Source organism: Onychomys torridus, chromosome X (assembly GCF_903995425.1).
Source record: "Onychomys torridus chromosome X, mOncTor1.1, whole genome shotgun sequence".
NCBI lineage: Eukaryota > Metazoa > Chordata > Mammalia > Rodentia > Cricetidae > Onychomys > Onychomys torridus.
The window spans coordinates 51,615,337-51,635,499 of record NC_050466.1 but is presented as its reverse complement, the minus strand read 5'-3'; the positions used below and the strand labels follow the sequence as shown (position 1 = coordinate 51,635,499).

At 44.1% G+C, this 20,163-nt stretch overlaps 1 pseudogene; it reads right to left on the bottom strand.

The window, feature by feature from the left end:
- Positions 1-283: 283 nt before the first annotated feature.
- Positions 284-410, bottom strand: LOC118574894 (annotated as a pseudogene).
- Positions 411-20,163: the final 19,753 nt, after the last annotated feature.

Here is a 20,163-nt window from a genome sequence, read left to right as displayed (position 1 = left end):
AAAAAAAAAAACCTCAGTGAGGAAGACCAGGGCAAGACAGTGGGAGGAAGGGGCTTAATAACACCACTTGCCTTCTGGCAGTCAGAGAGATTGAAGTTGGCTTTCAACTTTCAACATAGGGCCTCCATCAGATGTTCCTTATTCTGAAGCATGACCCAAGTGGACATGATGGCCTGGACAATGAGAAGAACCCTGGCCATGGTAACCTGAGGCACCACAAATACCTGTCTGGAGCCTAGACTGAGGACAACATTGATATCAGAGACTTGAAAAGCCATCAGAAAATTGTCTCCCTGGTCCCTTAGGGTAGCTTATATAAGCAAAAGGGTGAATTCACTCCAAAAGAGTGTGTTGTTTGTACACCAGGCTCCCATGGGGGAAAGAGATCTGGTCAGCTTAATTGTGTGTGTGTGTGTGTGTGTGTGTGTGTGTGTGTGTGTGTGTGTGTGTGTTAGTTTTTTGGGACAGGTTTCTCTGTGTAACAGTTTGGCTGTCCTGGAACTCGCTCTGTAGACCAGGCTGGCCTCAAACTCAGAGAACTTCCTGCCTCTGCCTCCTGAGTGCTGGGATTTAAAGGCGTGTACTGCCACTGCCTGGCTTCTATGTATATTTTTGTGTGTGATCCCAGGCCCTCATGGAGGCTAGGCAAATGCTCTCTTGCTGTATGTGTGCTTTGGCATTTTTGTTTTGTTTTGTTTGAGACAGTCTCACTTTGTATTCTAATACAAACTCTAGACTGGTCTTGAATATCTAATGTCTTAGCCTCCAGAGTGCTGAGACTACCATCACACCTGATGTGAGCAGCCTCCTCTGCCACATGATCTTGTCACTAAGATGCTCTGCTTCCCCATGGGCCCATAGCAATGTCTAATATATTACCAAGGGTGCAAAGTTGCCAGGAGACTATTTAAAAGTGAAGCAGTAGTACAAATAAAAAAGTAAGCTGTCAGGGCTGGGAAGATGGCTCATCAGTTAAAAGCACTACATGCTCTTCAAGAGGGCATGGATTAGATTCCTAGAAACCCACAGGACAACACATGACTGGAACTATAGTTCCTGGGGATCCAATGCCCTCTTATGGCCTTCATGAGCACCAGGTATGTACATGGTATGCAGAAATACATGCAGACAAAACACCCATACACATAAAGATAATAAAATTAAAATTAAAACAATGACAACACATATTTATGTATAGTATGAAGAATTTAACTTAATTTAAAAATATTTTCTTCTTTTTTTTTTCCTCTGCCCCCACCTTCCCCCCAGCCCCTCCCCTCCATTCCCATCTTCTCCAGGGCCAAGACTCCTCTGGGGATTCATTTAAACCTGGTGGATTCAGCACAGGCAGGTCCAGTCCCCTCCTTCCAGGCTGAGCAAAGTGTCCCTGTGTAAGCCCAAGGTTCCAAACAGCCAGATCATGCACTAAGGACAGATCTGGGTCCCACTGCCTGGGTGCCTCCCAAACAGTTTAAGCTATTCAATTGTCTCACTTATCTGGAAGGCCTGCTCCAGCTGGGGGCCCACAGCTTTTGGTTCATAATTCGTGTGTTTCCATTAGTTTGGCTATTTGTCTCTGTGCTTTTCCAATCTTGGTCTCAACACTTCACACTCTTAGAGTCCCTCTTTCTTGACAATTGGACTCCTGGAGCTCTACCTGGGGCCTGGCTGAGGATCTCTGCATCCACTTCCATCAGTTATTGGATGAGAGTTCCAGCACAAATGTTAGGGTGTTTGGCCATCTGATCACCAGACTAGGTCAGATCAGGCTTTCTCTCGACCATTGCCAGTAGACTACAGTGGATTTCTGGGGACCTCTCTAGCACTCTGCTTCTTCCTGTTCTCATATGGTCTTCATTTATCATGGTCTGTTATTCCTTGTTCCCCCTTTCTGTTCTTGATCCAGCTGGGATCTCCTGCTCCCTTAAGCTCTCTTTCCCCCGAACCTTGCCCTTCATCACTCCCACTGTCGTCCAGGTTGTTCATGTAGATCTCATCCATTTCTTTGTCATTGGGTGGTCCCTGGGTCTTTCCTAGGGTCCCGTTTTCTAGGTAGCCTCCCTGGAGTTGTGTAGCAGTCTAGTCATCTTTGTTTTACATCTAGTATCCTCCTATGAGTGAGTACATACCATGTTTGTCTTTCTGAGTCTGGGTAACCTCACTCAGGATGATTTTTTCTAGATTCATCCATTTACCTGCAAACCTCATGATGTCATTGTTTTTCTCTGCTGAGTAGTACTCCATTGTGTATATGTACCACATTTTATTTATCCATTCTTCAGTTGAAGGACATCTAGGTTGTTTCCAAGAAATGGGTTATAGAACTAAACAGAGAATTCTCAACAGAGGAAGTTCAAATGGCTGAAAGACATTTAAGGAATTGCTCAACATCCCTAATTATCTGGGAAATGCAAATCAAAATGACTCTGAGATGCCACCTTACACCTGTCTGAATGGCTAAGATCAAAAACACAGAAGACAGCTTATGCTGGAGAGGATGTGGAGCAAGGAGAACTCTCCTCCACTGCTGGTGGGAATGCAAGCTTGTACAGCTACTTTGGAAATCAATATGGCGCTTCCTTAGAAAATTGGGAATCCATCTCCCCCAAGACCCAGCTATAGCACTCTTGGGCATATACCCAAGGAATGCTCAATCATACCACAAGGGCATTTGCTCAGCTATGCTCATATCAGCATTGTTTGTAATAGCCTGAACCTGGAAATATTTTCTTCTTAATTATATGTATGCTGAGGGAAGTGCAGGTGGCTGAGGAGGCCAGAAGAGGGCATCCGTTCCTTTCAAGTTGTGAGCTGAACTGTCTTCCATAAGAGCATTTTGTACTCTTAACTGATGAACCTGCTCTCCAGTCTTAAGCTTCTTTCTTTTGCATGTAGATATCTGGTTTCCCTGAAACTATTTTGTTTTAAGCTCCCTGAAACTATTTTTAAGAGAAATGTCCTTTTCAGCTGTGTGGTGGTGGTGCACGCCTTTAATCCCAGCACTCTGGAGGCAGAGGCAGGTGGATCTCTGTGACTTCGAGGCCAGCCTGGTCTCCAAAGTGAGTTCCAGGAAAGGCACAAAGCTACACAGAGAAACCCTGTCTTGAAAAAAAAGAAAGAAAGAAAGAGAGAGAGAGAGAGAGAGAGAGAGAGAGAGAGAGAGAGAGAGAAAGAAAGAAAGAAAGAAAGAAAGAAAGAAAGAAAGAAAGAAAGAAAGAAAGAAAGAAATGTCCTTTTCTAGTTTGTAGCTTTGGTATCCCTGTCAAAAGTCATGCTACCATGTGCTGGAGAGATGTTTTTTCTGGACTTGCTACTGTGTTTCATCAGTTTCTCTGTCATCTAGTGCTTCACTGTAATAAATGTTACTAAGCAGTATTTTGAAATTGAGAAGTGTTTTCTGACTCTGTACTGCTTTTCCAGAATTGTTTTAATTATTTGGAAGTGTCTCTTGAGATTCCATATGAAATTAGTATCAATTGTTTTAAGTTAATTTGATTTGTTTTGTTTTGTTTTTCAAGACAGGGTTTCTCTGTGTAGTTTTGGTGCCTGTCCTAGAAGTCACTCTGTAGAACAGGCTGGCCTCGAACTCACAAAGATCCGCCTGGCTCTGCCTCCCGAGTGCTGGGGTTAAAGGCGTGTGCCACCAACGCTGTGTAAGTCTATTTTTAGTTGTGGTTTTGTCTTTTTTTAGGTGGGGGGCATGCTGGCATTGAACCAGGGCTTTACACACATTGCACTGCAATCTTTGGTGCCTTGAGGCAAATTTTTGGGAGGGAGACAAGGTCTCTTTCTCTGTAACTCAGATTGACCTGGTAGCTTCCCAGGGTAACCTTAAACCTGTGATCTTCCTTGCCTCATCCTCACAAGGGCTGATTATAGAATGTCAGTACACCTCTTCAACTTAAAAAAAAATAGTACTGGAGATTGAACCCAGGGCATCTTGCATGGTGGCTGTTAACCAAGGCCACATCATTTTTAAAGCTCCTCCATTTTGATTTAACAATGACAATTCCCAAAACTAAGTAATTTGGTTTCCAAAACTAAAGTAACTCGTTTTTCTAGATTCTTGCCCTCCCTGTCCCACTGACCATCTCCAGCAAAAGCCATGAGAGATGTTTATCGGTCACCTGACATTCTTTAACTCACCACTCACTTTAGCTCTCCAGGTATTCCTAGCAACAGCAATCTATGAGGCAAAAACAGGGAAATTTTCAGTCCTCTTTCCCTTCTCCTTTTCTGCCCTACAACTTACCTGTCCTATAAAAGATCTGCAGGCTCTCTGGATCTTACAGTAGTGATCCACCTTCTTTTTTTTATAATTAACTTAATTTCACATATCAGCCACAGATTCCCCTGTCCTCCCTCCTCCCACCCTCCAGCTCTTCCCCCCAATCCAGCCCCCATTCCTACCTCCTCCAAGGCAAGGTCTTCCCTGGGGAATCAGCCCAGCCTGGTAGATTCAGCTGAGGCAGGTCCAGTCTCCTCCTCCCTACACCAAGGCTGAGCAAAGTGTCTCAGCATGGGCCCCAGGTTCCAAAAAGCCAGCTCATGCACTAAGGACAGGCCCTGGTCCCACTGCCTGGGGGCCTCCCAAACAGTTCAAGCTAATCAACTGTCTCACTTATCCAGAGGGCCTGCTCCAGTTCCATGGGGGCTCCTTAGCTATTGGTTCACAGTTCATGTGTTTCCACTAGTTTGGCTATTTGTCCCTGTGCTTTTTCTAATCATGGTCTCAGTATCTCTTGCTCATACAATCCCTCCTCTCTCTCGCCGAATGGACTCTCGAAGCTCCACCTGGGGCTTGGCCATGAATCTCTGCATCTGCTTCCATCAGTCATTGGATGAGAGTTCTATCATGACAGCCAGTCATAAGTGGATACTAGATTAAAGCAAAGGGTAACCAGACTGTAACTCACAACTCCAGGGAGGCTACCTAGTAAAGAGGACCCTAAGAAAGACACCCAATGACAGAGAAATGGATGAGACCTACATGAACAACCTGGATGACAGTGGGAGAAATGAAGGGCACGATTTGAGGGAAAGAAAGCTTAGGGGAGCAGGAGATCCCAGCTGGATCAAGAACAGAAAGGGAGAATGAGGAATAACAGACCATGATAAATGAAGACCACATAAGACCAGGAATAGGCAGAGTGCTGGAGAGGTCCCCAGAAATCCACAATGATACATCCTCTGTAGACTGCTGGCAATGGTCGAGAGAAAGCCCGAGCTGACCTGCTCTGGTGATGGGATGGCTGATCCACCTTCTTCAGGTCTTTTCCTGAATAAAGCCTGGACTATAGCTGAATTGCTCCTTCCCTTGTCTGTCTTTCCTTCTTGCCAAACTTATGGCAGGCAAGTGCTCTTCCACTATTGTTTTCACTTATGACATGTTCTTACTGAGTTACCGCACTGGCCTAGAGCTCATTGTATAGCCAGCCCATGCTGACCTCCAATTCCTGACCCTCCTGTTTCCATTTAAAATTTTCTTCTTCTTATTTAATATTATTGCTATTCATTTTTATTTTTTACTAGTAGTTTACCTTCGTGTATGTAAGAAGGACATGTGCATGCAGGGCCCAAGGAAGCCAGAAGAGAGCATTAGAGCCTGTGAAAATGGTGTTACAGATGGTTGTGAGCTGCCATGTGTGTTCTGGGAACTAAGTCTGGATCATAAGTACTCTTAACCTCAGAGTCATACTCCCTTAAATTATTTTTTGTTTTCTCCTTAATTTTTTTTATTTTATCATGTTTGCATTTGTGTGTGTGTGTATGTGTGTGTGTGTGTGTGTGTGTGTGAGAGAGAGAGAGAGAGAGAGAGAGAGAGAGAGAGAGAGAGAGAGACAGACAGACAGACAGACAGACAGAAATATGAAAACCAGATAATAAAATTCCTTTTTTTTTTTTCTAGGTTGTCCCAGGACCCTAGTTACTCAGCCATTATTAAAGGAAATCCCAGAATAGAGGGGAGTTACCCATGGACAGAGGAACACACTTCCACTTCCTGCAGCCTCTTGGAACTAGATCATTGCTTTCTCATCTCCAGACTGCTGGGTGTGAAGGAGGCATTAGTACAAAGCTTTCTTTCTTTCTTTTTTTTTTTTTTTGCTTTGCTTTTCTTTGTTTTTGGAGACAGGGTGTAGTGCTGGCTGTCCTGGAACTTGCTCTGTAGACCAAGATGGACTCAAATTCACAGAGATCTGCCTGCTTCTGCCTCCTTAGTGCTGGGATTAAAGGTGTGCACCACTATGCCTGGCACAAAATTCTTTTCTTCTACCATGTAGGTCTTGGAAACCAAACTCAGTTCATTAGCCTTAGGCTTGATAGCAAGCACTTTTCTTTACTCACTTGAGCTGCGTCTTGAAGCCCAAGGTATAGCCCAGGCTGGCCTCCAATTTGTGATCCTCTTGTCTACCCCTCTTCAACATATCCTATCTGCATGAACTACCACAACTGGCATGTTTTGTTTTATTATTTATTTAGTATTATTAAAGTTAGCTCATCAAAAACAGGTGCAGGCTTACTGTTCAGTTAGTCCCATCACCCCAACACAGGGTCCCACACCTCCCAAGTCAAGCACTCTAGCATGGAGCCACACCCAGCTCTGATCATCTGCTTTCAACTGGAAACATGGCTCTTTCATCTTGTTGAAGTTGATACACTTAAGAGAACAGAAACCAGGCCAGGCGGCGGTGGCACATACCTTTAACCCAGCACTTGGGAGGCAGAGGCAGGCGGATCTCTGTGAGTTCGAGGCCAGCCTGGTCTACAGAGGGAGTTCCAGGACAGGCTCCAAAGCTAGAGAAACCCTGTCTTAAAAAAAACAAAAACAAAAAGAGAGAGGGAGAACAGAAACTCTTTCCAGGAGTCATATGAAGAGTGATAATAAGCGAAAGTCTGGGATGTAAGGATTTATGTCCTAAATTACATCACCAGCCTAAAAAGCGGCCATGCTCTCTCTGTGTTCTCTCTCTTTCCACACTCTCTCCTTCTGTATACCCCCTGTGCTTGGACTCTTCGAGGAATGGGGAAGGAGAGTCTTCCAAGGTAGACAGGCATTGTGAGATACTGTCTGCCATCTGTTTACTCTGGGGACATGTATCCCTCTTGGCTGTGGCTAGGAACCTTCTGTCTGACAAGATGCTAGTGATGTAGAAAAAAAAAAGCTTAGAGAGAAAAGAATCATTATTATTTTATGTTGACATTTATCTGAGGTAGATTTGGCAAGTCCAGATGGATTTTGAAACATGTTAAGCTTTATCAGAGACAGATTATTTTAAAGCACCTGTTTCCTTTACTAGTTCAGCATCCAGGAGACAGGTGATCAATTGTTAAAAGCATCTCACAGTAATAGATGTTTACATTAAAGTCTTTTTTTGTAGCACCCAGACAGTTTTGGATCTGGGGGTGTCAATACCTTTTAGCTGTTACAGTTCTTACTTGATGATCTCTGGCTTCCAGTTCTGTGGTGGTCCTGTACCATTAGCTGAACCGTGAGTTAGAACAGGGAACTGGGAAGAGAAAAGCTTGTGGTGCATGAGAATTTATTTTTTGAATTAGGGACAAGGCAAAGATCAGGGCCCTGTCTGTGTGTATGTGAGAAACACAGGCAGTAGGTCTGGAATGAGACAACGAGCTCTTAGTTGGAAATCTTTTTTCATTAAGTAACTCTGAAAGTGCAATTAAATCTGGTGAAGTGGGTAAGGCTGCCCCCTGTACCCGACAATAGAGAAAGGAGAGGTGACATCCCAAAAGTCCCAGGACCAAGTCAGTGGTTTTGGTGTCCAGAAGGAAAGAAACAGATTGCTTCTCTGCTGCGTTCTGGGTTCCCTGCCATGTCTGTAGCCAAGCCTAGGTCTGCTGGAGGCCTTAGCTTGATGTACCCATGTGTCTTGGCGCCTGGGGGCAGTTATCTGACTGGTTGTCTTTCTAGGAAGCATCTTTAACAAGGCTGCTGATGGCCTGGCAGGTCATTCGCTAGCCCATGGCCTTTTTTCTCACTTAAAACAAGGACCCAACAGCTTTTGGGAGTCAGCAAGTGCCAGCACCTGGCAATTTTGTTTTTGGGCTTTTATCTCTTCCCTGGCACACCTTAAATGCCACAGATGACTCTTTTGCCTGTGGGGTTAGGAGTCTTGCTCTCCAGATGCTTAAGTTTTAGTCGGGGAGGTCTGGGGAACAAGAGACAGAGTTTACTATGTGTCCTGGATTTTTTTCCCCCTGATGATTGTTGGCTTAAGGACAGCTTTTGGAAGATCTGCCAGTTGGAAGACTTGTCTGAGGCTATAAGCTGATTTTTGGCTTAAGAGCCATCCTGACTATGTAAACTTATTTGTATGGATCTTAGCCACTTCCAGATCTGTCTGTGTCTCCTAAGGCAGTTGAAAATGAGTGGGTGGAGTTAAGGTGAGTTAGGACGAGAGTCATAGAAGCCGCCCAAGCCTGCCCATTTGAGCCTGTGCACTGCCAGAGGGAGTCAGACAGAAAAGGTTGCACATGGTAGATGCAGAAGTGGGGAGGGAGAAGGGTTTAGCGCTTTTGCAGAAAGCTTGGGGATAAAATAACCCTTCTTTTTGCCTATTTGCTGGCAGAAGTTCCCATGACACTGTTATGTAGCCAGATTTATCGGTACCGGCCCCTATCCACCAATTTAAGTGGTAAATGTATCTGCCCCTTTGTCCCATGGCTCTAGCCGAGAGAAAAATAAAAAATTAAAATAATAAACCGGGATCAGACTCCAATCTCAGGCATCCCTGAGAGTGCAGAGAGATCTAAGAATCAGCTCAAGTTACTGATCCTCTTCATCAAGGGATGAGAAGGGCTGCAGCCACACTGCAGTTAGTCCACAGAGGACCCGAGACAGCATTGACGCCCTCATCAGGAGCAAAAATGTGCCTGCTATTGTCAGGCAGCCCAAGGACAACCCCCAGGGTGTCCATCACAAAGAATATAGCTCAGACTACTACGGCGGACTCACTCACTCACTCACTGTAGTGAAGAATCATGGCAACAGCAGTAGTGGTAGCTGTGTGAGGGTCCAGCCGAGGTGGCGAGGGATGCATCTGTGCTCACAGTCTCGCTGGATGGGGGAGGAGGCAGCAAGCGACAGTGGTCACAGCAGGTCCTTAGTGGTGTATCCAAGTCATGACACCAATGTTGGTTAAGTGGAGGTGCTCATGGCTGGCTGCCACCCTCGGTGGCCATGCCAACAGAGGAGAGTGCTGGTTGAAGAATTACAAGCCATGGTTAACTTTCTAAAGCTTTATTGGGAAAGAAAGAAGGGAGAGAGAGAGAGAGAAAGAGAGAGAGAGAGAGACACTGAACAGAGGTGGGAGAATATGGAAGGAGAGAGTGCGGAAAGAGAGAGAACACATCCGGGCAGTGGTGGCACATGCCTTTAATCCCAGCACTTGGGAGGCAGAGCCAGGCAGATCTCTGTGAGTTCGAGGCCAGCCTGGGCTACCAGGTGAGTTCCAGGAAAGGCACAAAGCTACACAGAGAAACCCTGTCTCAAAAAACCAAGAGAGAGAGAGAGAGAGAACGAGAACACAGGGAGCTTTTTAGGCTGGGACGCAGTTGCAGGCTGGTGATGTAATTAAGGACATACTCCTTACACAGGTGCTCCAGGGAGGGCCAAAAGCAATGGTTACACTGGATCTGGAGTTAGAACTGAGCCACCTGATGTGGTGCTGGGCATTTAACTCAGATCCTTGGGAATAGTACCAAGTGCTCTTAACCATCCAGCCATCTCTCTAGGCCCTGGTTTGTTGTTGTTGTTATCAAACTAGAGTCACAATACAATGGATCTCAAGAACTTGTTCATCTTATAACTTAAATTGCATCCTTTAGCTGACATTTCCCCCTTCCCCTTTCCACCACTACAAGCCCTTGTCAACCATCATCCAACTCTGTGCTTCTGGTACTTTCCAATTTTCTGTTTGTTTGCTGGAAATGGAACCCAGGGCCTTGCCCATGCTCTACCACAAGATTACACCCCTAGTCTAAAAGTTCAACTTTTAAAGCCTAGGATGACCCTGAATTCCTGATCCTCTTGTCTCTGCTTTCTAAATTCAGGGATTACAGGCATGAGCCACCACATCCAACAAGTTCAACATTTTTACATTCCACACTGTTGGGAGCACAAAGGTCCTTGCACATGCAGAGCACTAGGGAACTAGGAATGTTAAACACAGAAGGCTTCTCCTCAATGGAGGAGATAAAATACCGGTTTTCCTGCCCCAAAGGCTAGGAGTGGATATTGTTAATGACCTGGTGACCATTTTGCTATCTGTGGCAGCAGACCTCACCCACCTTTTACTATAGAGGCAGAGCTCACCCAGATCCCCTGGAACGTTTATTCCACACTCTCCCTCCGTAGCTCTCAATTAACAGAACCTATCCTTAGGGGTGATGTCACATGTGCTTTATGGCCTGCTGACTTCTATGCTTTCACAGCCAGAGACCACTAGATTCTTTAGCTATAGAACCCACCCTTGTGGTCACATGTACTTTGTAAAGGAGTTTCCATGTAGTCACATCTTAGGCTTCATTGTGCACCTGGAATTAGAATGATTGTTGCCTGGAAACCTGTAATAGGAATGATTGTTGACTGGAAACTTTCCCCCAAATTGTACTGTGTTTTAAATATGCTGACAAAGAACCACCTGGCATCAGACTCCCCGAAATCTGATCCAGGCTGATGAAGTCAATCTGAACTGAGTTTTCATTCTCAACTCTTCTTGGATAACTGCCTACATTGACACCTACAGTCCCCTTCTCCACACATGGGTGAAAGCATTTGGGGCTTGTCTTTCTGTGCCTGGATTATTTCATTTAATGTCCTCTGGGTTCTTACATATCAGAACACATGATAGGAATTTGCTTGAACATTCCATTACACTACACTCACCTTCTTTCTATTTCTTCTCTTATTTGTGTATTTTAGACAGGGTCTCACTATGTAGACTAGACTGGCCTTGAACTCATAGAGATCCACCTATCTCTGCCTCCTAAGTGCCAGGACTAAATGTTTTCTCTTTTATTTTATTTATCATTGAAATTTATTTTTTGAATAAAATATTTTTGTGGTTGCTAAGCATCATTTTAAAAATTAAAATATAATTATATAATTTTCATCCTTTTCTTCCTTCAGTCCCTCCCATGTGCCCCCCTGCTCCCTCTCAAATTCATGACCTCTTTTTCTTTAATGCTTAGATATATAAATACAACCTGCTCAGTTCATTTAGTGTTACTTCTATGTATATGGTTTCAGAGTTGACCACTTGGAATTGTTTTTTTTGTTTTTGTTTTGTTTTATTTTTGTTTTTCGAGACAGTGTTTCTCTGTGTAGCTTTGTGCCTTTCCTGGAACTCACTCTGTAGACCAGGCTGGCCTCGAACTCACAGAGATCCATCTGGCTCTGACTCCAGAGTGCTGGGATTAAAGGCCTGTATGTACCACCACTGCTAGGCTAACTGCTTAGAATTGGATAACCAATTAAGGGACTCCTCCTTTGGTAATTTTTTTTTCTTTTCTTTTCTTTTTTTTTCTTCAAGACAGGGATCCTCTCTATAGCCCTTGGTTTCCTGGAACTCACTCTGTAGACCAGACTGGCCTTGAACTCAGAAAGATCTGCCTGTCTCTGCTTCCCGAGTGCTGGGATTAAAGGCGTGTGCCACCACTGCCTGGCTGAACTTAACTTTTCTTTTCTTTCTTTCTTTCTTTCTTTCTTTCTTTCTTTCTTTCTTTCTTTCCTCCCTCCCTCCCTCCCTCCCTCCCTCCCTCCCTTCTTTCCTTCCTCCCTCCCTCCCTCCTCTTTCTTTCTTTCTTTCTGTCTTCCTTCCTTCCTTCCTTCCTTTCTTTCTTTCTGTCTTCCTTCCTTCCTTCCTTTTTTTCTTTTTCTTTTCTTTTATTTTTTTTCGAGACAGGGTTTCTCTGTGTAGTTTTGGTGCCTGTCCTGGATCTCCTCTGTAGCCCAGGCTGGCCTCAAACTCACAGAGATCTGCCTGGCTCTGCCTCCTGAGTGCTGGGATTAAAGGTGTGTGCCACCACTGCCTGGCCTGAAAGTTTTCTTTTTTAATTAAGTACATTATTATTATTATTATTATTATTAATGTGAATGATGTATATGGGAACACATATAGACCACAGTGCCTGTGTAGAGGTCAGAGGGCTTGCTTTGTAGCCCATCCTGAAGAATGTTCTATTTGTGTAAGATCTTACTATGTAGCTCAGGCTGTCTTGGAATTCACTATGTAGCATAGGCTGGCCTCAAACTCACAGCAGTCCTCCTGCCTCAGATTCCTGAGTGTCAAGATTACGGGCCTGGCTTAAGAATGTGTATTCTGGGGCTGGGCAGTGGTGGCACACTTCTTTAATCCCAGCACTCAGGAGGCAGAGACAGTCGGATGTCTGTGAGTTTGAGGCCAGCCTGGTCTACAGAGTGAGATCCAAGACAGGCTCCAAAGTTACACAGAGAAACCCTGTCTCAAAAAACACACAAACAAACAAAATAGTGTATTCTGGGCCTCTTCTTGGGGGTCATTATGGGCAGCAAGGTGGCATCTGACAGCAGGGTTGTGCAGCTTCAGAAGCTTTGAAATCTGCTGGGCTAAACTATCACTCTTCTATAATTTCACAACATTCTAAAAGGAGTATATCCCCAGCCACAAGATACTGAAGAAATAATAAAAACATTACCTCATTTTAAGTTTTAATTACTATTGTTAGTTATTATTATGTGGCGCAGTGTTATTCACTAAGAGACACTGTTTACCATTTGAGAAAAGCCACAAGGCACAACAAAACCTACTATAAGAGTTTATTAAGGAAAGGAACAGAGGGGAATGTACTTAGGCCTATGGAAGATTGTGTATATGGGCTTACATAACTACACCATGCATGTGCATAGATTACGTGATCATGCTGCTCACAAATTATGTGATCTTGCAGTGCATGGATTACATAGGATGTAAGGCCCTGGGATGACTAAGCCTCTTGCTTGGCTACTGTACAGTGCATGTGTGTGGTCATGTAGCTGGGGGAGTGAGCTCTTTGGGCTATAAACTTGCTTATCACAACAGAAAATACCTATTGCTTTACAAAGGGCTTGTCCCATCAGCTGGGGGAGTTTCACTGCTCCACATCACTGTCAACAACTGCCAATCACTGTTCACACAAAGGTGATTCATTGTGATTTAATTTGCATTTCCACAGACCTGCTCTGCCCCTCTTCCTATGCACAAGGTGAGGGAGATATACATGCATCTCTGCAGTGTGTCTGTGTGCCTGTACTATGTGCACATATGTGTGTTAGGGAATGTTGAGACAGGTACTTGCTGTATAACCATGACTGGCTCTCCACCTTCTAAGTGCTAGAATTGTAGGCATGCACTACCACATCCAGCTTCTGGCAGTTTCTTTCTCCCTCCCTTCCTCTCCTCCCTCCCTCCTCCTCACCTCTCACATCAATTAGGTCTCAGGCCTGATACTTGAAATATAGCAGAGGTTGACCTTGAACATATCCTCCTAACTCCAAAAAGTTCTGGGGTTACACGTGTATGTCAACCATGCATGATTTCTAGCAGCTTTTTTTTACAGGGACTCTCTAGCCATTCTTTTGTTCTGCATACTCCTACATGCATTGTGTGTCTACCCATCCTTACTTCATTTTTTCCCCTAAGTGTTCATTTTTTTCATTTTGAAAAACAATATAATTTTTGTCAGTATATAACTGAGCAAAAAAGTACAATATTTAGAGATGAGAACAGGCCAGGCAGTGATATAGGAAAAAATGACAACTGAGAGACATTTTCCATTGTTTATATTAAAAAATAGGGCCAAAGGCTTTGTGTCCATCAAATGGAAATTGGTAGATACACAATGCTGCAAAGATAGATGAGCTATCCTGGAAAAGCCTTCACAATGAACTAGTTTAAAAATTCAAGTTAGCAACGGGGAGGTGGTGGTGCACACCTTTAATCCCAGCACTCAGGAGGCAAAGGCAGGGATCTCTGTGAGTTCAAGGCCAGCCTGGTCTACAGAGTGAGTTCCAACACAGCTAGAGCTACACAGAGAAACCCTGTCTTGAAAAAAAAAGATTTTAAGAACTTTTTTTGTGGTTTTGCTCATGAAACCTGGAATATTTGTGCAGAACAGGCAATCCCTCTACCACTAAGCCAAGCCCTCTGCCCCTGAGAAATAACTATTAATGTGAAAGTAAAATGTTGTAGAAGTATACATCTTCCTGAAATGTAGAGGTAGAAATGTACACTGCATTGTAGGGGCAACTTCTAACTCTATACAGTCTTGGTTGACATTGAACATGCTATGATCTTTCTGCCTTTGCCACCCTTGTGTTGGGATTATAGGAATGAGCCACTAATGCCAGACTTTTGTTGCTGTTGATGGATATAGTCTCGTGTAGCCCAGGCTGACCTATGTAGCTGAGGATGATCCTGAACTCCTGATCCTCCTATTCAAAGGAGGCAATATTTTAATTGATTTCTTTTTCTGATGCTGACAAAACTGAAAGCCCCTGGAGAAGTGCATGAAAATGCAGTACCTACCCCCCCCCCCCCCCCCCCCCACCCCCCGCAAAAAAAGAAAGAAAATGCAGTACCCGTCTCTTATCAACAGGGGTAAGAGTTCTCGTGTTTTTTGTTTTGTTTTGTTTTTTCTTTTTGAAACTAGGTCTCATATAGCCTAGGCTGCCTCCGCCCCCCACAAATTCCCTATGTAGTTGAGAATATTCTTAAACTTTGAACTTCTGTTTCTCCTGCTTCCACCTCCTGAGTGCTAGGACTATAGGCATGTGTCACCATACTTGGTTTATGCAGTGCTGGAGATGGAACTCTGGGCAGCCTGTGTGGTAAGCAAGTGCTCTAAAACCTGGTGCATGGCTGGGGCTCTTATGAAAGAGAAACTGGAAAATGGCTCTGTGTACCTTTAGGCCAGTGCAGTGCAAAATGAGGGTAGGTAATTAGCTCCTGGCAAGTGACTATACTAAGTTTCTTCTGGTTAGTCTTCATATACCTCAGAAGGAGCATGAACCTTGCTGTAAAAATATTATTATAGAAAATGCAGTCAACAAGAGATGTGCACAGTCACACAGTGCTCTCTCTCTTTACTCTTTAGTTGCAGAATCAGGGCACTTGAAATGCACAACATTCCAATGCCTTACTGAAGATGGTTAGCAGCAATGGTCCACAGACTCCCTAGATGATGATACTTTTTATTTTATTTTATTTTTTTACATCTGCCTGACAGTTGTGGTGCACCCACCCTGCCTGGAACTTCTTAGGCAAATAAAACTGTAGATGAAATTCTAAACAGTCTTAGTAAATAAGAAACACAGAGCCAAATACAGAGTTAAAGCCTAAGAGATCAGAGCAAGAGCCACTACTCCCTTTAGCTTACCACTCGCTGCCATCACTTCCCCTGAGAGAGACCTTCTTTCTGTATGTCTTGTGTTTTATTGCCTTTTTGCTCTGCCTTCTCATTGGCTCTAAACCCAACCACATGAATTTGTTGTAATTGCCTGTCTACACAGACCTCCAGATCTCTATGGTTGGTATTGGGATTAAAGGCAGGTGTCACCATGCTTGGCTCTGTTCCCTAGTATGGCCTTGAACGCACAGAGACTCTGCCTGCCATGTGACCAGATTAAGGGCTGCTGTGGGGTGTTCTGTATGTTAAATGTATTGCTCTGATTGGTTAATAAATAAAACACTGATTGGCCAGTAGCCAGACAGGAAGTGTAGGCGGGACAGAGAGGAGAATTCTGGGAAGTGGAAGGCTGAGTCAGGGAGACGCTGACAGCCTCTGCCATGACAAGCGACATGTAAGGTACCAGTAAGCCACAAACCACATGGCAACCTATAGACTAATAGAAATGAGTTAATTTAAGATAGAAGAACTAGAGAAGCCTGCCATGGCCATACAGTTTGTAAGCAATATAAGTCTCTGTATATTTACTTGGTTGGGTCTGAATGGCTGTGGGACTGGTGGGTAAGAGAGATTTGTCCTGACTGTGGGCTAGGCAGAAAAACTCCAACTACAAAGAAAAACTCTAGCTACAAAGGGCATGTGCTACCACTGCCAGACTTCTGCTTAATGGCTATGACCTCTGATCTCCAAGCAACTTTATTTATTAACATACAAATAAAATCACATTTCAGCACAATATTTCTGTTGTCCTGAGCCTCACAGGTTAGTAGAGGAGGCAAGTATATAAGAAAAGGGAGTAAGTCAGGTGTGGTGGTGCAATGAGAATCTCAAGTTCTAGGCCAGCCTGGGTCACAAAGCAAAAAGACTACCAACAAAAATTGAGAGAGGAAGTGAGGAAGTAAAGGAAGGGAGGGAGGGAGGAAGAGAGAGAGAGAAAAAGGGAGGAGGAAGGGAGAGAGAGCACAAAAGAGAGAGTGGGGATTGGCTCTTATGATTTATCCATACCTGGAAATGAGGGTGATCCTGGTCCATATCAGTTGAACTGCATGGAGTAAGAGAACTGGTGGAGCTGGAACATTTATCTCAGGTGATCTCATCACCAATGTAGGTGGCATCTAGGCTGTTTTCTGAAGAAGCATTGTGGAGTCACTTGTCAGAGGTGAGTACTTTACTTAATTTTATTTTAAGATTTCTTCCCCCCAGGCATGATGGCCTTCAATTTACAGAGATCCATCTGCCTCTGCTTCCTGAGTGTTGGGATTAAAGGCATGGTAAAGCCTTAGCCAGTTTGCTTAGTCTTTTAGGGACTGTCTTACTTTTCTATTACTGTGATAAAACACTATGATCAAGGCAACTTATAGAAGGAAGAGTTTATTTGGGGCTTATAGTTCCACAGGAATGAGTCCATCACCAATCAGGGAGCCTGGCAGTAGGCAGGTAGGCATGGCTGTGGAGCAGTAGCTGAAAGCTTACATTTCAATCCACAAATAGGAAGCAAAGATGTAGATGCAATTCTAAACAGTCTTATTAAATAAGAAACACAGAGCCAAATAAATAGTTAAAAGCCCAAGAGGTCAGAGCACTAGCAAATAGCCTTTAGCTTACCAGTCGCTGCCGTCCTTCCCCTGAGAGAGAGACCTCCTGTGTAACCCGTCTTTTTATTGACTTTCTGTTCTGCCTTCTCATTGGTTCTAAACCCAACCACATGACTTCCTCATCACTGCCTGTCTATACAGACCTCCTGGTCTCTGTGGTTGGTACTGGGATTAAAGGTGTGTGTCTCCATGCTGGCTGTGTCCTTGAACACACAGAGACTTTGCCTGCCATGTGATCAGATTAAGGCTGTGTGCTACCACTGCCAGACTTCTGCTAAATGGCTTGCTATTAGCTCTGACTCCCAGGCAACTTTATTTATTAACATACAAATAAAATCACATTCCAGCACAAATAAAATATTACCATACAAAGACAGAGCTAAGTTGATCCTAATTAAATGGTTCCAGTCCTTTGAAACTTCAAAGCCAGGCTCAAGTGACATACTTTCTTCAGCAAGGTCACACCTCCTAACACCCTCACACTAAAAAGATGCCGACTGGAGACTTGAGTATTCAGATATCCGAGACTCATGGGGGGACATCTCACTCAAACCACCATAGGGATCTTGACTCAGGTAAAACCCAGGGTTCTTGGCTTTTATACAGAAAGAATTGCAGGAGATGCCAATATGAAGCAGAGTTGGGATTTATTAAAAACAGAAAGAAAAGGGGCTAGGGAAATGGCTTAGTGGTTAAGAGGCCTTATGGCTCTTATAGGCAATCCATGTTTAGTTGCCAGTATCTGTAGCATGAATCTTAAGGAGTCTATTAATAAGATCAAACTCAGAGGCCAGGTATTGGGGTGAATCCTGGAAGATCAGAGACACAGAACAAGCCACAGTTTCCTCACCTTGCCAGTTCCTCAGCTGGTCTTGTTTCCTCAGGCTGCAAGCTTCTGAGTCCTCATCCAGAATGAAACTCAGCTGAACTGTGCTGCTCCAAAGCCTGAATGCTTAACCAGCCAAATGCTTCTAGTTTCTGGTCTTCACGGCTTATATAATCTTTCTCTTTCTGCCCCAACTCCCTGGGATTAAAGGCGTGTGTTGCCATGCTGGCTGTATCCTTGAACACACAGAGATCCGGCTAGCTCTGCCTCCCAAGTGCTGGGATTAAAGGCGTGCACCACCACCGCCCAGCTTCTGCTATGGCTTGCTCTGACCCATTTTCTAGACACCATTTTTGGCTCTGTATCCAGTGGCTGTCTGTTCTCTGACCCCAGATAAATTTATTAGGGTACACAATATTTTGGGGAACACAATACCACCACAAGTATCCACATTAGGAAGCTCACATTTGCCAGTAACTCCATCTTCAGGGGATCCCATACCTTTGGCCTCTGAGGGCACCTGCATTCATGTGCACATACCCACACACAGACATGCCCCATACACATAATTAAAATAAAAAGGTACTTAAAAAAGAATAAATCATACCTGAGAACATGCAGGCTTCTGATAGAAAAGTTGCAGTTTATTAAAAATAATTTTTCTTGAGACAAGGGTCTCTGTGTAACAGCTCTGGCTGGCCTATAACTCACTATATAGATTAGGCTGGCTTTGAACTCACAAGGCCTCTGCCTCCCAAGTTCTGGGATTAAAAGTATGTGCCACTACACCATGCTAAAATGCATTTTGACATAGATTTTTAGTAGGGGGGTTAAAGAGGTGCTTAGGGAAAGAACAAGGCATACTCAAATGGGGGTTAAGTGTCTTAGCATTAATTATCTATACTATTTTGGTGACTGTTAAGCTACATCTCAAAGGGTTGCTAAGAAATGTTTTTCTTTCACATTTCTCTCTCTTTAAAAAATTTTCATAGATGTATTTTTTATGTGTATGAATGTTGCCTGCATGTATGTCTGTGTGCCACATATGTGCCTGGTACCAGAGGAGGTCAAAAGAGGACATCAGATAAGAATGGTTATGGGCCACATTTAGTTGCTAAGAACTGAATTTAACAGCTGGGCCATCTCTGCAGCCCTTTCTCTCTTTGACAACTGAGATGATATGGTGTCTCTTGAGGTACCCTGGATAGGATTATAATCTGGTAGGTAAAACTGGGAGCCACTTGGGTCAGCGAGACACATCAGTGGGTCAAGGTGCTTGATGCTGAGCCTGATGACCTAAGTTCGATCCCCAAGACCCACAGGGAGGAGGAGAGAACTGACTCCTGTAAACTGTATTTTAACTTCCATGTGCACACTATGGTATGTGTGCCTCCCTTACTAAACAAACAAATAAAAAAGGAACAACAACAACAACAAACCCTGCCCCAGAAACCATTAGGCCCTTTTACCAGAAAGGAGGTTTCTGGTGAGATTCTTAGAAAATTGTAGGGCTACAGATGGGAAATGTTAATTATGCTGGAACTTTTCATTATCCTCAGGGGAGAGGCCCCATAAGACTTCCAAGAGAGAGGCTCTTTCTTATCTGCATAATTTCCCTTTCTATCTCAGTTCAACCTCACATTCTCCTCAATCTACTCATGGGTGATTCTGTTGCCCTTAGAAGGCTTTGGTCCATAGATTTCTTGGGTGTCTTTACACCATAGCAGCTGCCTTTCCCCTTCTGAAAATAAGGATACAAGAATGTCTACACCATTGTTTCTTTTAGTACCATGTGGTCAGGTCTTCAGGCTGGAAGGCCAAGATCATGGTGTTGGCAGGGTTGGTTTCTCCTAAGGCCTTGACTTGTGGCCTTTCCTCTGAGTGCACAGGCCTTGGTGCCTCCCATCACTTACTCAGTTTGCTTTGCTCCTAAATCAGCTGGTGCTCCTTCCCATTTCCGAGCTTCTACACATTGTCTTATTAGGTACTTCTCTTATTTTCTGTTGTGACTATATTTCTTTAGATAGTTGAATTATTTGTTTGCCATTTTGGCAGCTTTGAGGAGAATCAAGGGCTAAGCATGTGTTCCATTTCACATGTGTCACTCAAGGTGCTTAAGACTTCTGAAGTCACCTTAACTCAACTTCCTCTACCTCCTGCCTCTCTGAACACCATGGGCTGCACTTGCCATTACTCATGGCTTCTCCCCTATCCTGTGGGAACTACACCCTATCCCCACACCAGCCCCTTCTTCTAATCTGCCTCTCCCTGAAAGGATGCTACTCCCCCCGCCTCACA